This window comes from Cervus elaphus, chromosome 12 (assembly GCF_910594005.1).
Source record: "Cervus elaphus chromosome 12, mCerEla1.1, whole genome shotgun sequence".
NCBI classification, from domain to species: domain Eukaryota; kingdom Metazoa; phylum Chordata; class Mammalia; order Artiodactyla; family Cervidae; genus Cervus; species Cervus elaphus.
This window is the reverse complement of record NC_057826.1, coordinates 74688527-74701203: the sequence shown is the minus strand read 5'-3', so window position 1 is coordinate 74701203 and position 12677 is coordinate 74688527.

The window sequence follows — 12677 nt, the reverse complement described above, 5'->3', positions numbered from 1 at the left end:
ATGTGTGTTTGGAAATCCTCATAATAAAAGTTTTTTTTTTTTTTTTGATGGAATAAGAAGTGATTTTTTTTTCATTTATTTTTATTAGTTGGAGGCTAATTACTTTACAATATTGTAGTGGTTTTTGCCATACATTGACATGAATCGGCCATGGATTTACATGTGTTCCCCATCCCGATACCCCCTCCTGCCTCCCTTCCCATCCCATCCCTCTGGGTCTTCCCAGTGCACCAGCCCTGAACACTTGTCTCCTGCATCCAACCTGGGCTGGTGATCTGTTTCACCCTTGATAGCATACTTGTTTCAATGCTGTTTTCTCTGAACATCCCACCCTCCCCTTCTCCCACAGAGTCCAAAAGTCTGTTCTGTACATCTGTGTCTCTTTTTCTGTTTTGCATATAGGGTTATCGTTACCATCTTTCTAAATTCCATATATATGTGTTAGTATACTGTATTGGTCTTTATCTTCCTGGCTTACTTCACTCTGTATAATGGGCTCCAGTTTCATCCATCTCATTAGAACTGATTCAAATGAATTCTTTTTAATGGCTGAATAATATTCCATGGTGTATATGTACCATAGCTTCCTTATCCATTCGTCTGCTGATGGGCATCTAGGTTGCTTCCATGTCCTGGCTATTATAAACAGTGCTGTGATGAACACTGGGGTGCACGTGTCTCTTTCAGATCTAGTTTCCTTGGTGTGTATGCCCAGGAGTGGGATTGCTGGGTCATATGGCAGTTCTATTTCCAGTTTTTTAAGGAATCTCCACACCATCCTCCATAGTGGCTGTACTATTTTGCATTCCCACCAACAGTGTAAGAGGGTTCCCTTTTCTCCACACCCTCTCCAGCATTTATTGCTTGTAAACTTTTGGATAGCAGCCATCCTGATTGGCGTGTAATGGTACCTTGTTGTGGTTTTGATTTCCATTTCTCTGATAATGAGTGATGTTGAGTATCTTTTCATGTATTTGTTAGCCATCTGTATGTCTTCTTTGGAGAAATGTCTGTTTAGTTCTTTGGCCCATTTTTTATTGGGTCATTTATTTTTCTGGAATTGAGCTGCAGGAGTGGCTTGTATATTTTTGAGATTAATCCTTTGTCTGTTGCTTCATTTGCTATAATAAAAGTTTTTTAAGCCATAGCCCTGAAAATCTCAGGAAGGTTTCCAAACTGAGGGGAAAGCTAGTACAAGCCTCCAGGATAGAAAAGAGTTTGGCATGTTTGAAAGGAAAGCAAATGTTGTTGAAGTGTAGTTCCTGGGGAGACAGAGTACATGATTACACCACAGGTTCATGCAAGGTCAGCTCATGTAAAGCCTTGGAAACTTTTTTTTAATTGGAGGCTAATTACTTTACAATATAGTAGTGGTTTTGCCATACATTCACATGAATCAGGCCTGGGTGTACATGTGTTCCCCACTCTGACCCTCCCTCCCACCTCCCTCCCTATCCCATCTCTCAGGGTCACCCCAGTGCACCAGCCCTGAGCACCCTGCCTCATGCATCGAACCTGGACTGGCAATCTATTTCACATATATTAATATTCATGTTTCAATGCTATTCTCTCAAATCATTCCACGCTCGCCTTCTCCCATAGAGTGCAAAAGACTGTTCTTTACATCTGTGTCTCTTTTGCTGAGTCGCATATAGGGTCATCATTACCATCTTTCTAAATTCCATATATATGCGTTAATATACTGTATTGGTGTTTTTCTTTCTGACTTACTTTGCTCTGTATAATAGGCTCCAGTTTCATCCACCTCATTAGAACTGATTCAAATGCATTCTTTTTAATAGCTGAGTAATATTCCATTGTGTATATGTACCACAGCTTTCTTATCCATTCATCTGCCGATGGACATCTAGGTTGCCTCCACATTTTGGCTATTGTAAACAGTGCTGCAATCAACATTGGGGTACATGTGTCTTTTTCAATTCTGGTTTCCTCGGTGTGTATGCCCAGCAGTGGGATTGCTGAGTCGTATGGCAGTTCTATTTCCAGCTTTTTAAGGAATCTCCACACTGTTCTCCATAGTGGCTGTACTAGTTTGCATTCCCACCAACAGTGTAAGAGGGTTCCCTTTTCTCCATACCCTCTCCAGCATTGATTGTTTGTAGACTTTTTGATAGCAGCCATTCTGACCGGCATGAGATGGTACCTCATTGTGGTTTTATTTGCATTTCTCTGATAATAAGTGATGTTGAGCATCTTTTCATGTGTTTGTTAGCCATTTGTATGTCTTCTTTGGAGAAACATCTGTTTAGTTCTTTGGTCTGTTTTTTGATTGGGTCACTTATTTTTCTGGAATTTAGCTGCAGGAGCTGCTTGTATATTTTTGAGATTAATTCTTTGTCAGTTGTTTCATTTGCTATTATTTTCTACCATTTTGAAGGCTGTCTTTTCACCTTAAAACTTTGGAAACTATGTAGGAAGTCTGGATTTAATTCAATTTTAGCAGCTTAAAACAAAGCCCGTTTATTAGTTCATGGTTTTATAGGTCACAAATCCAAGCATAGAAGGACTTGGTTCTCTACTTAGAATATCACAGGGCTAAAATCAAGGAGTTCCTGAGCTGCATTCTTACCTGGAGTTCCTGGTTGTCATTCTAGCTCACATGATTATAGCAGAACTCAGTTCCTGGCCATTGTAAGCCTTGGGTCCCTGTTCCCTTGTTGACTGTCAGCTAAAGGACATTCTCAGCCTCTAGGGCATTCTCAGCCCCCTGCCTGAATTCCTTGCCATATGGCCCTCTCCATCTTCAAGGCCAGCAATGGAGACTCACCCTCACTTGGAATCCCTGTCATGCTTTGAGTGTCTCTCTCCATGAAGAATGCAGTCCTGACTGCCCGAGGTCTTACCTGATTAAGTCAGGTCCAAAGAGGATAATCTTCCTATTTTAAGATCAACTCATTTGGAGCCTTAATTACATCTGCAAACTCCCTTCATATCAACAGCTAGAAGAAATTTTGATTGTGTTTGACTGAATAACTGGGAGAGAGTATACATACCAGAGGGCAAAAATCTTGGAGGTCATCTTAGCCAGGTACTTAAAAGCTTCTCAACTTTCTCAATTTTTGTACTGGATAAAATGGGTGATTTGCTAGAAATCAGCTGCAAGAGGCACATCTTTGGGGATACCGCAGCACTGGAAGGGCACTGTCCCCAGCCAGTGAAAGTGCAGCGAGGCCACCTAGGGTCAAGCTGTTTCTGCCCAACTCTACTTTAAGCAGCCTCTGCCCACACCTCTCATTGGGCTGCCTGGGACTTTCTCAGAACTGCACGGCAGTCTGAGGCTCTTCCTACCCAGCCTTGCTTCCTTATCCCTCTAGGTCTGCTATTCTGACTCTTAAAAATCAGCTTCCTGCTGCTGCTGCTGCTGCTGCTGCTAAGTCGCTTCAGTCGTGTCCGACTCTATGTGAGCCCATAGACGGCAGCCCACCAGGCTCCACCATCCCTGGGATTTTCCAGGCAAGAACACTGGAGTGGGTTGCCATTGCCCTCTCCCAGCTTCCAAGAGAATCTGAATTAAAATACCTGACAATATAGAAAGATGGAAATAAATAGTACCAAATGGAAACCTCAAAGTCATCTTCCCTCTCTTGAAGGGTAAAGGTATATTTTCTCACTGGGACATATATACTAGCTTATTTCTTTCTTGAAAGGAGATCCCAGTGACACCTCCATGACTGCCACACCCAGGATGTGCCCAATTCTGCAGTTTTGGAATGTGTTGTGGACCAATTTACCGTCCATTGTTGACATAAACTATGGATGCAACCATAACTCTTCTATCATCCACCTTGGTAAGTGGGCAGAGATCTGTATCCGTTTTGTTCACCACTGAATTTTTAATGGGAAGAAGAATGCCTAGAATGTAGCAGATACTCAATAAGTTTGTCTAATTAGTGAATAAATATAATTAAATCTCTTGCCCTTCACTTTATAGAAGAATACTTATTACATCTCCCATCCTCCCCTCCACCTCTCTATCTTCACCTCCAGACTTCTGGCATCTGTGCTTTTTAATTGTCAAAGTTGATAATATTTTTATTCCATTCCATAACCACCAGTAGACCTTCATTACTCTGTTTATGATAATTCCAAATATATAAAACCACGAAAAACAATTTACCTAAAGAGTATTACATTCAATTCAGTTCAGTCGCTCAGTCGTGTCCAACTCTGCAACCCCATGGACTGCAGCATGCCAGGCCTCCCTGTCCATCACCAACTCCCAGAGTTTACTCAAAGCCATGTCCATCGAGTTGGTGATGCCATCCAGCCACCTCATCCTCTGTTGTCTCCTTCTCCTCCCACCTTCAGTCTTTCCCAGCATCAGGGTCTTTTCAAACGAGTCAGTTCTTTGCATCAGATGGCCAGAGTTTCAGCTTCAGCATCAGTACTTCCAATGAATATTCAGGACTGATTTCCTTTAAGATGGACTGGTTGGATCTCCTTGCAGTCTAAGGGACTCTCAAGAGTCTTCTCCAACACCACTGTTCAAAAGCATCAATTCTTCGGTGCTCAGCTTTCTTTATAGTCCAAATCTCACATCCATACATGACTGCTGGAAAAACCATAGCTTTGACTAGACAGACCTTTGTTGGCAAAGTAATATCTCTGTTTTTTAATATGCTATCTAGGTTGGTCATAACTTTTCTTCCAAGGAGCAAGTCTTTTAAACTTCATGGCTGCAGTCACCATCTGCAGTGATTTTGGAGCCCCCAAAAAATAAAGTCTGTCGCTGTTTCCATTGTTTCCCCCTCTATTTGCCATGAAGTGATGGGACCAGATGGCCTGCTGCACGGTTGGGGGCATTGAGTGGTAGCAGTGTGTGCTGGGACCTTTTGAAGGTTGCCATTATCTTCATTACCTCCACCATAGTTTGGCCCAGGATAGTAACAGGGAGGGAACACAGCCCCACCCATCAACAGAAAATTGGATTAAAGATTTAATGAGCATGTCCCATCAAAACAACACCCACTTTCCCCTCAGTCAGTCTCTCCCATCAGGAAGCTTCCATAAGCCTCTTATCCTTCTCCATCAGAGGGCAGACAGACCGAAAATCACAATCCCAGAAAACTAACCAATGTGATCACATGGACCACAGCCTTGTCTAACTCAATGTAACTATGAGTCACACCAGGTAGGGCCACCCAAGACGGATGGGTCATGGTGGAGAGTTCTGACACAATGCAGGCCACTGGAGAAGGGAATGGCAAACCACTTCAGTATTCTTGCCTTGAGGATCCCATGAACAGTATGAAAAGGGTACTATATTATGATTGTGTAAATGTTGCTCATATGGCCAGTTAAGAATGCTGTCACTACACATCGTAATTGGTTACCTTTCTTGTTCTCTTGCTCGTGCCTCTCTCCTTGAGTTTTTACAAGTTTTCAGTCATTATATCTTCTAAAGGATTCTCTTTTTGTCCCCAGAGGACCTCTGCCCTCCACTTTGGCCTCACAGTTTAAGGGATCTTAGTACCCCCAGCAGGAATTGAACCCATGCCCCCTAAAATGGAGAGTTCTAAGCACTGGGAAACCAGGCAATTCCCTCTAGTGACTTTTTTATTTTATATTTTATATACATTATTATATACATTTTTCTACAATTTGCTATCCCCCCTCCACATTATAGGCTTCCCTGGTGGCTCAGACAGTGAAAAATCTGCCTGTAATGCAGGACATCCAAGTTCAGTCCCTGGGTTGGAAAGTCTCCTAGAGAAGTAAATGGCAACCCATTCCAGTATCCTTGCCAGAGAATCCCATGGACAGAGGAGGTTGGTGGGCTATAGTCCATGGGGTCTTGAAGAGTCAGACACAACCGAACAACTAACAACTCACTTCTTTGAGCAACCAACTGTTGAATGACAGCTCTCTTTCCTTTCCTCCACATTATAAAATATAATGTTCATTCCTTCACGTCAGTACATATGGTTCTAACTCATTCCTTCTGACTAACTGTACAATATTACTCCGGATGATGTTCATAACTTACTTAATCGTTCATCTTTGTGAATGTTATAGAGTGTTTTGAGTTTTGGTCACTATGAACAGAGCTGAAATAAATATCTAAATGCATCTAAAAATATCCTTAGATATTATTACTTTTAGTAAGGACAGGCTTTATTTATTTCTGGCTAGACTGGGTCTTCCTCACTGTGCAGGCTTTCCTTTAATAGGAGGGGTTAGGTTACTCACCAGTTGTTAGATGAGTGCAATTGTGCAATAGTTTGAACATTCTTTGGCATTGGAATGAAAACTGACCTTTTCCAGTCCTGTGGCCACTGCTGAGTTTTCCAGATTTGCTGGCATATTAAGTGCAGTACTTTCACAGCATCATCTTTTAGGATTTGAAATAACTCAACTGGAATTCCATCACCTCCACTAGCTTTGTTCGTAGTGATGTTTCTTAAGGCCCACTTTACTTCACATTCCAGGATGTCTGGCTCTAGGTGAGTGATCACACCATCGTGATTATCTTTTTGTGAAGATCTTTTTTGTACAGTTCTTCTGTATATTCTTGACAACTCTTTTTAATATCTTGTGCTTCTGTTAAGTCCATACCATTTCTGTCCCTTATTGTGCCCATTTCGCATGAAATGCTCCCTTGGTATCTCTAATTTTGTTGAAGAGATCTCTAATCTTTCCCATTCTGTTGTTTTCCTCTATTTCTTTTCATTGATCACTGAGGAAGGCTTTCTTATCTCTCCTGGCTATTCTTTGGAACTCTGCATTCAAATGGGTATATCTTTCCTCTTCTCCTTTGCCTTTTGCTTCTCTTCTTTTCTTAGCTATTTGTAAGCCCTCGTCATACAACTATTTTGCCTTTTTGCACTTCTTTTTCTTAGGGATGGTCTTGATCCCTGCCTCCTGTTCAGTTCAATTCAGTCTCTCAGTCGTGTCCGACTCTTTGTGACCCCATGAATCGCAGCACGCCAGGCCTCCCTGTCCATCACCAGCTCCCGAAGTTTCCTCAAACCCATGTCCATACAGTCGGTGATGCCATCCAACCATCTCATCCTCTGTCGTCCTCTTCTCTCCTGCCCCCAATCCCTCCCAGTATCAGGGTCTTTTCCAATGAGTCAACTCTTCACATGAGGTGGCCAAAGTACTGGAGTTTCAGCTTTAGCATCAGTCCTTCCAATGAACACCCAGGACTGATCTCCTTTAGGATGGACTGGTTGAATCTTCTTGCAGTCTAAGGGACTCTCAAGAGTCTTCTCCAACACCACAGTTCAAAAGCATCAATTTTTCGGCGCTCAGCTTTCTTCACAGTCCAACTCTCACATCCATACATGACCACTGGAAAAACCATAGCCTTGATGAGATGGACCTTTGTTGGCAAAGTAATGTCTCTGCTTTTCAATATGCTATCTAGGTTGGTCATAACTTTCCTTCCAAGGAGTAAGCGTCTTTTAACTTCATGGCTGCAAGATGATCACCATCTGCAGTGATTTTGGAGCCCAAAAAAATTAAGTCTGACACTGTTTCCACTGTCTCCCCATCTATTTGCCATGAGGTGATGGGACCAGATGCCATGATCTTAGTTTTCTGAATGTTGAGCTTTAAGCCAACTTTTTCACTCTCCTCTTTCACTTTCATCAAGAGGTTTTTTTAGTTCCTCTTCACTTTCTGCCATAAGGGTGGTGTCATCTGCATATATGAGGTTATTGATATTTCTCCTGGCAATCTTGATTCCAGCTTGTGCTTCATCCAGCACAACATTTCTCATGATATACTCTGCACATAAGTTAAATAAGCAGGGTGACAATATACAGCCTTGAAATACTCCTTTTCCTATTTGGAACCAGTCTGTTGTTCCATGTCCAGTTCTAACTCTTGCTTCCTGACCTGCATACAGGTTTCTGAAGAGGCAGGTCAGGTGGTCTGGTATTCCCATCTCTTGAAGAATTTTCCACAGTTTATTGTGATCCACACAGTCAAAGGCTTTGGCATAGTCAATAAAGCAGAAATAGATGTTTTTCTGGAACTCTCTTGCTTTTTCGATGATCCAGCACATGTTGGCAATTTGATCTCTGGTTCCTCTGCCTTTTCTAAAACCAGCTTGAACATCTGGAAGTTAGCGTGGCCGTGAGGAGCTACCCCTCGCCCAAGGTCAGGGGCAGCAACCAAGAGCGCCAGGGTGCGACAGCTCAGGAGCGGCCCAGATGAGGTCAGGGGCGGTGGCGGAGAGGAGCTACCCCACCTCCAAGGAGCAGCAGCTGAGCGGGCACAGGAGGGCCTAGAGGAGCTACTCCACGTTCAAGGTCAGGAGGGGCGGCTGTGAGGAGATACCCCTCATCCAAGGTAAGGAGCAGCGATTGCACTTTGCTGGAGCAGCCGTGAAGAGATACCCCACGTCCAAGGTAAGAGAAACCCAATAAGATGGTAGGTGTTGTAAGAGGGCATCAGAGGGCAGAAACACTGAAACCATAATCACAGAAAACTAGCCAATCTGATCACAGGAACACAGTCTTGTCTAACTCAATGAAACTAAGCCATGCCGTGTGGGACCACCCAAGACGGATGGGTCATGGTGGAGAGGTCTGACAGAATGTGGTCCACTGGAGAAGGGAATGGCAAACCACTTCAGTATTCTTGCCTTGAGAACCCCGTGAACAGTATGAAAAGGCAAAATGATAGGATACTGAAAGAACTCCCCAGGTCAGTAGGTGCCCAATATGCTACTGGAGATCAATGGAGAAATAACTCCAGAAAGAATGAAGGGATGGTGCCAAAGCAAAAACAATACCCAGTTGTGGATGTGACTGGTGATAGAAGCAAGGTCCGATGCTGTAAAGAGCAATATTGCATAGGAACCTGAAATGTTAGGTCTATGAATCAAGGCAAATTGGAAGTGGTCAAACAAGAGATGGCAAGAGTGAATGTTGACATTCTAGGAATCAGCAAACTAAAATGGACTGGAATGGGTGAATTTAACTCAGATGACCATTATATTTACTACTGTGGGCAGGAATCCCTTAGAAGAAATGGAATAGCCATCATGGTCAACAAGAGTCCAAAATGCAGTACTTGGGTGCAATCTCAAAAATGACAGAATGATCTCTGTTCGTTTCCAAGGCAAACCATTCAATATCATGGTAATCCAAGCCTATGCCCCAACCAGTAATGCTGAAGAAGCTGAAGTTGAACAGTTCTATGAAGACCTACAAGACCTTTTAGAACTAACACCCCAAAAAGATGTCCTCTTCATTATAGGGGACTACTGGAATGCAAAAGTAGGAAGTCAAGAAACACCTGGAGTAACAGGCAAATTTGGCTTTGGAGTACGGAATGAAGCAGGGCAAAGGCTAGCAGAGTTTTGCCAAGAGAAAACACTGGTCATAGCAAACACCCTCTTCCAACAACACAAGAGAAGACTCTAGACATGGACATCACCAGATGGTCAACACCAAAATCAGAATGATTATATTCTTTGCAGCCAAAGATGGAGAAGCTCTATACAGTCTGCAAAAACAAGACAGAGAGCTGACTGTGGCTCAGATCATGAACTCCTTATTGCCAAATTCAGACTTAAATTGAAGAGAGTAGGGAAAACCACTAGACCATTCAGGTATGACCTAAATCAAATCCCTTATGACTATACAGTGGAAGTGACAAATAGATTTAAGGGACTAGATCTGATAGACAGAGTGCTTGATGAACTAGGGATGGAGGTTTGTGACATTGTACAGGAGACAGGGATCAAGACCATCCCCATGGAAAAGAAATGCAAAAAGGCAAAATGGCTGTCTGAGGAAGCCTTACAAATAGCTGAGAAGAGAAGAGAAGTAAAAAGCAAAGGAGAAAAGGAAAGATATTCCCATTTGAATGCAGAGTTCCAAAGAATAGCAAGGAGAGATATGGAAGCCTTCCTCAGTGATCAATGAAAAGAAATAGAGGAAAACAACAGAATGGGAAAGACTAGAGATCTCTTCAAGAAAATTGGAAATACCAAAGGGAACATATCATGCAAAGATGGGCTCAATAAAGGACAGAAATGGTATAGACCTAACAGAAACAGAAGATATTAAGAAGAGGTGGCAAGAATACACAGAAGAACTGTACAAAAAAGATCTTCATGACCCAGATCATCACGATGCTGTGCTCTCTCACCCAAAGCCAGACATCCTGGAATGTGAAGTCAGGTGGGCCTTAGAAAGCATCACTACGAACAAAGCTAGTGGAGGTGAAGGAATTCCAGTTGAGCTATTTCAAATCCTGAAAGATGACGCTGTGAAAGTGCTGCACTCAATATGCCAGCAAATTTGGAAAACTCAGCAGTGGCCACAGGACTGGAAAAGGTCAGTTTTCATTCCAGTCCCAAAGAAAGGCAATGCCATAGAAAGCTCAAATTGCCTCTTGTACAATGTCACAAACCTCTGTCCATAGTTCTTCAGGCACTCTATCAGAACTAATCCCTTGAATCTATTTGTCACTTCCACTGTATAGTCATAAGGGATTTGATTTAGGTCATACCTGAATGGTCCAGTGGTTTTCCCTACTTTCTTCAATTTAAGTCTGAATTTGGCAATAAGGAGTTCATGATCGGAGCCACAGTCAGCTCTCGGTCTTATTTTTGCTGACTGTATAGAGCTTCTCCATCTTTGGCTGCAAAGAGTACAATCAATCTGATTTCGGTATTGACCATCTGGTGATGTCCATGTCTAGAGTCTTCTCTTGTGTTGTTGGAAGAGGGTGTTTGCTATGACCAGTGTTTTCTCTTGGCAAATCTCTATTAGCCTTTGACCAGCTTCGTTTTGTACTCCAGGGCCAAATTTGCCTGTTACTCCAGGTAGCTCTTGACTTCCTACTTTTGCATTCCAGTCCCCTATAATGAAGAGGACATCTTTTTGGGGTGTTAGTTCTAAAAGGTCTTGTAGGTCTTCATAGAACTGTTTATGTTCAGATTCTTCAGCATTACTGGTTGGGACATAGACTTGGATTACTGTGATCTTGAATGGTTTGCCTTGGAAACAAACAGAGATCATTCTGTCGTTTTTGAGATTGCATCCAAATACTGCATTTTGGACTCTTTTGTTGACTCTGATGTCTACTCCACTTCTTCTAAGGGATTCTTGCCCACAGTAGTAGATACAATGGTCATCTGAGTTAAATTCACACTAGTAAAGTAATGCTCGAAATTCTCCAAGCCAGGCTTCAACAGTACGTGAACCGTGAACTTCCAGATGTTCAAGTTGGATTTAGAAAAGACAGAGGAACCAGAGATCAAAGTACCAACATCCACTGGATCATCAAAAAAGCAAGAGAGTTCCAGAAATACATCTACTTTTGCTTTATTGACTACTCCAAAGCCTTTGACTGTGTGGATCACAACAAACTGTGGGAAATTCTTCAAGAGATGGGAATACCAGACCACCTTGCCTGCCTCCTGAGAAATCTGTATGCACGTCAGGAAGCAACAGTTAGAACCGGACATGGAACAACAGACTGGTTCCAAATCGGGAAAGGAGTCCATCAAGGGTATATATAGTCACCCTGCTTATTTAACTTAAATGCAGATTACATCATGCAAAATGCCGGGCTGGATGAAGCACAAACTGGAATCAAGATTTCTGGGAGAAATATCAATAACCTCAGATAGGCAGATGCAGAGAATGCAATAGCAACCCACTCCAGTACTCTTGCCTGGGAAAGCCCATGGACGGAAGAAGCTGGCAGGCTGCAGTCCATGGGGTCACAAAGATTTGGACACGACTGAGCGACTTCACTTTCACTTTTCACTTTCATGCATTGGAGAAGGAAATGGCAACCCACTCCAGTGTTCTTGCCTGGAGAATCCCAGAGACAGCGGAGCCTGGTGGGCTGCCGTCTATGGGGTCACACAGAGTCGGACACGACTGAAGCAACTTAGCAGCAGCAGCAGACAGGCAGATGACACCACATTTATGGCAGAAAGTGAAGAAGAACTAAAGAGTCTCTTGATGAAAGTGAAAGAGGAGAGCGAAAAAGTTGACTTAAAACTCAACATTCAGAAAACTAAGATCATGGCATCTGGTCCCATCACTGCATGGCAAATAGATGGGGAAACAATGGAAACAGTGACAGACTATTTTGAGGTGGGGGTGGGGGGGCTCCAAAATCACTGCAGATGGTGACTGCAGCCATGAAATTAAAAGATACTTACAAAAAAAAAAAAAGACGCTTGCTCCTTGGAAGAAAAGTTTTGACCAACCTAGACAGCATATCAAAAAGCAGAGACATTACTTTGCCAACAAAGGTCCATCTAGTCTAAGCTATGGTTTTTCTAGTAGTCATGTATAGATGTGAGAGTTGGACTATAAAGAAAGTTAAGCACTAAAGAGCTGATGCTTTTGAACAGTGATGTTGGGGAAGACTTTTAAGAGTCCCTTGGACTGCAAGGAGATCCAACCAGTCCATCCTAAAGGAAATCAGTCCTGAATATTCATTGGAAGAACTGATGCTGAAGCTGAAACTCCAATACTTTGGCCACCTAATGCAAAGAAGTGACTCACTGGAAAAGACCCTGATGCTGGGCAAGATTGAAGGCAGGTGGAGAAGGGGACGACAGAGGATGAGATAGTTGGATGGCATCACGGACTCGATGGACATGAGTTTGAGTAAGCTCCGGGGGTTGGTGATGGACAGGGAAGCCTGGCGAGTTGCAGTCCATGGGGTTGCGG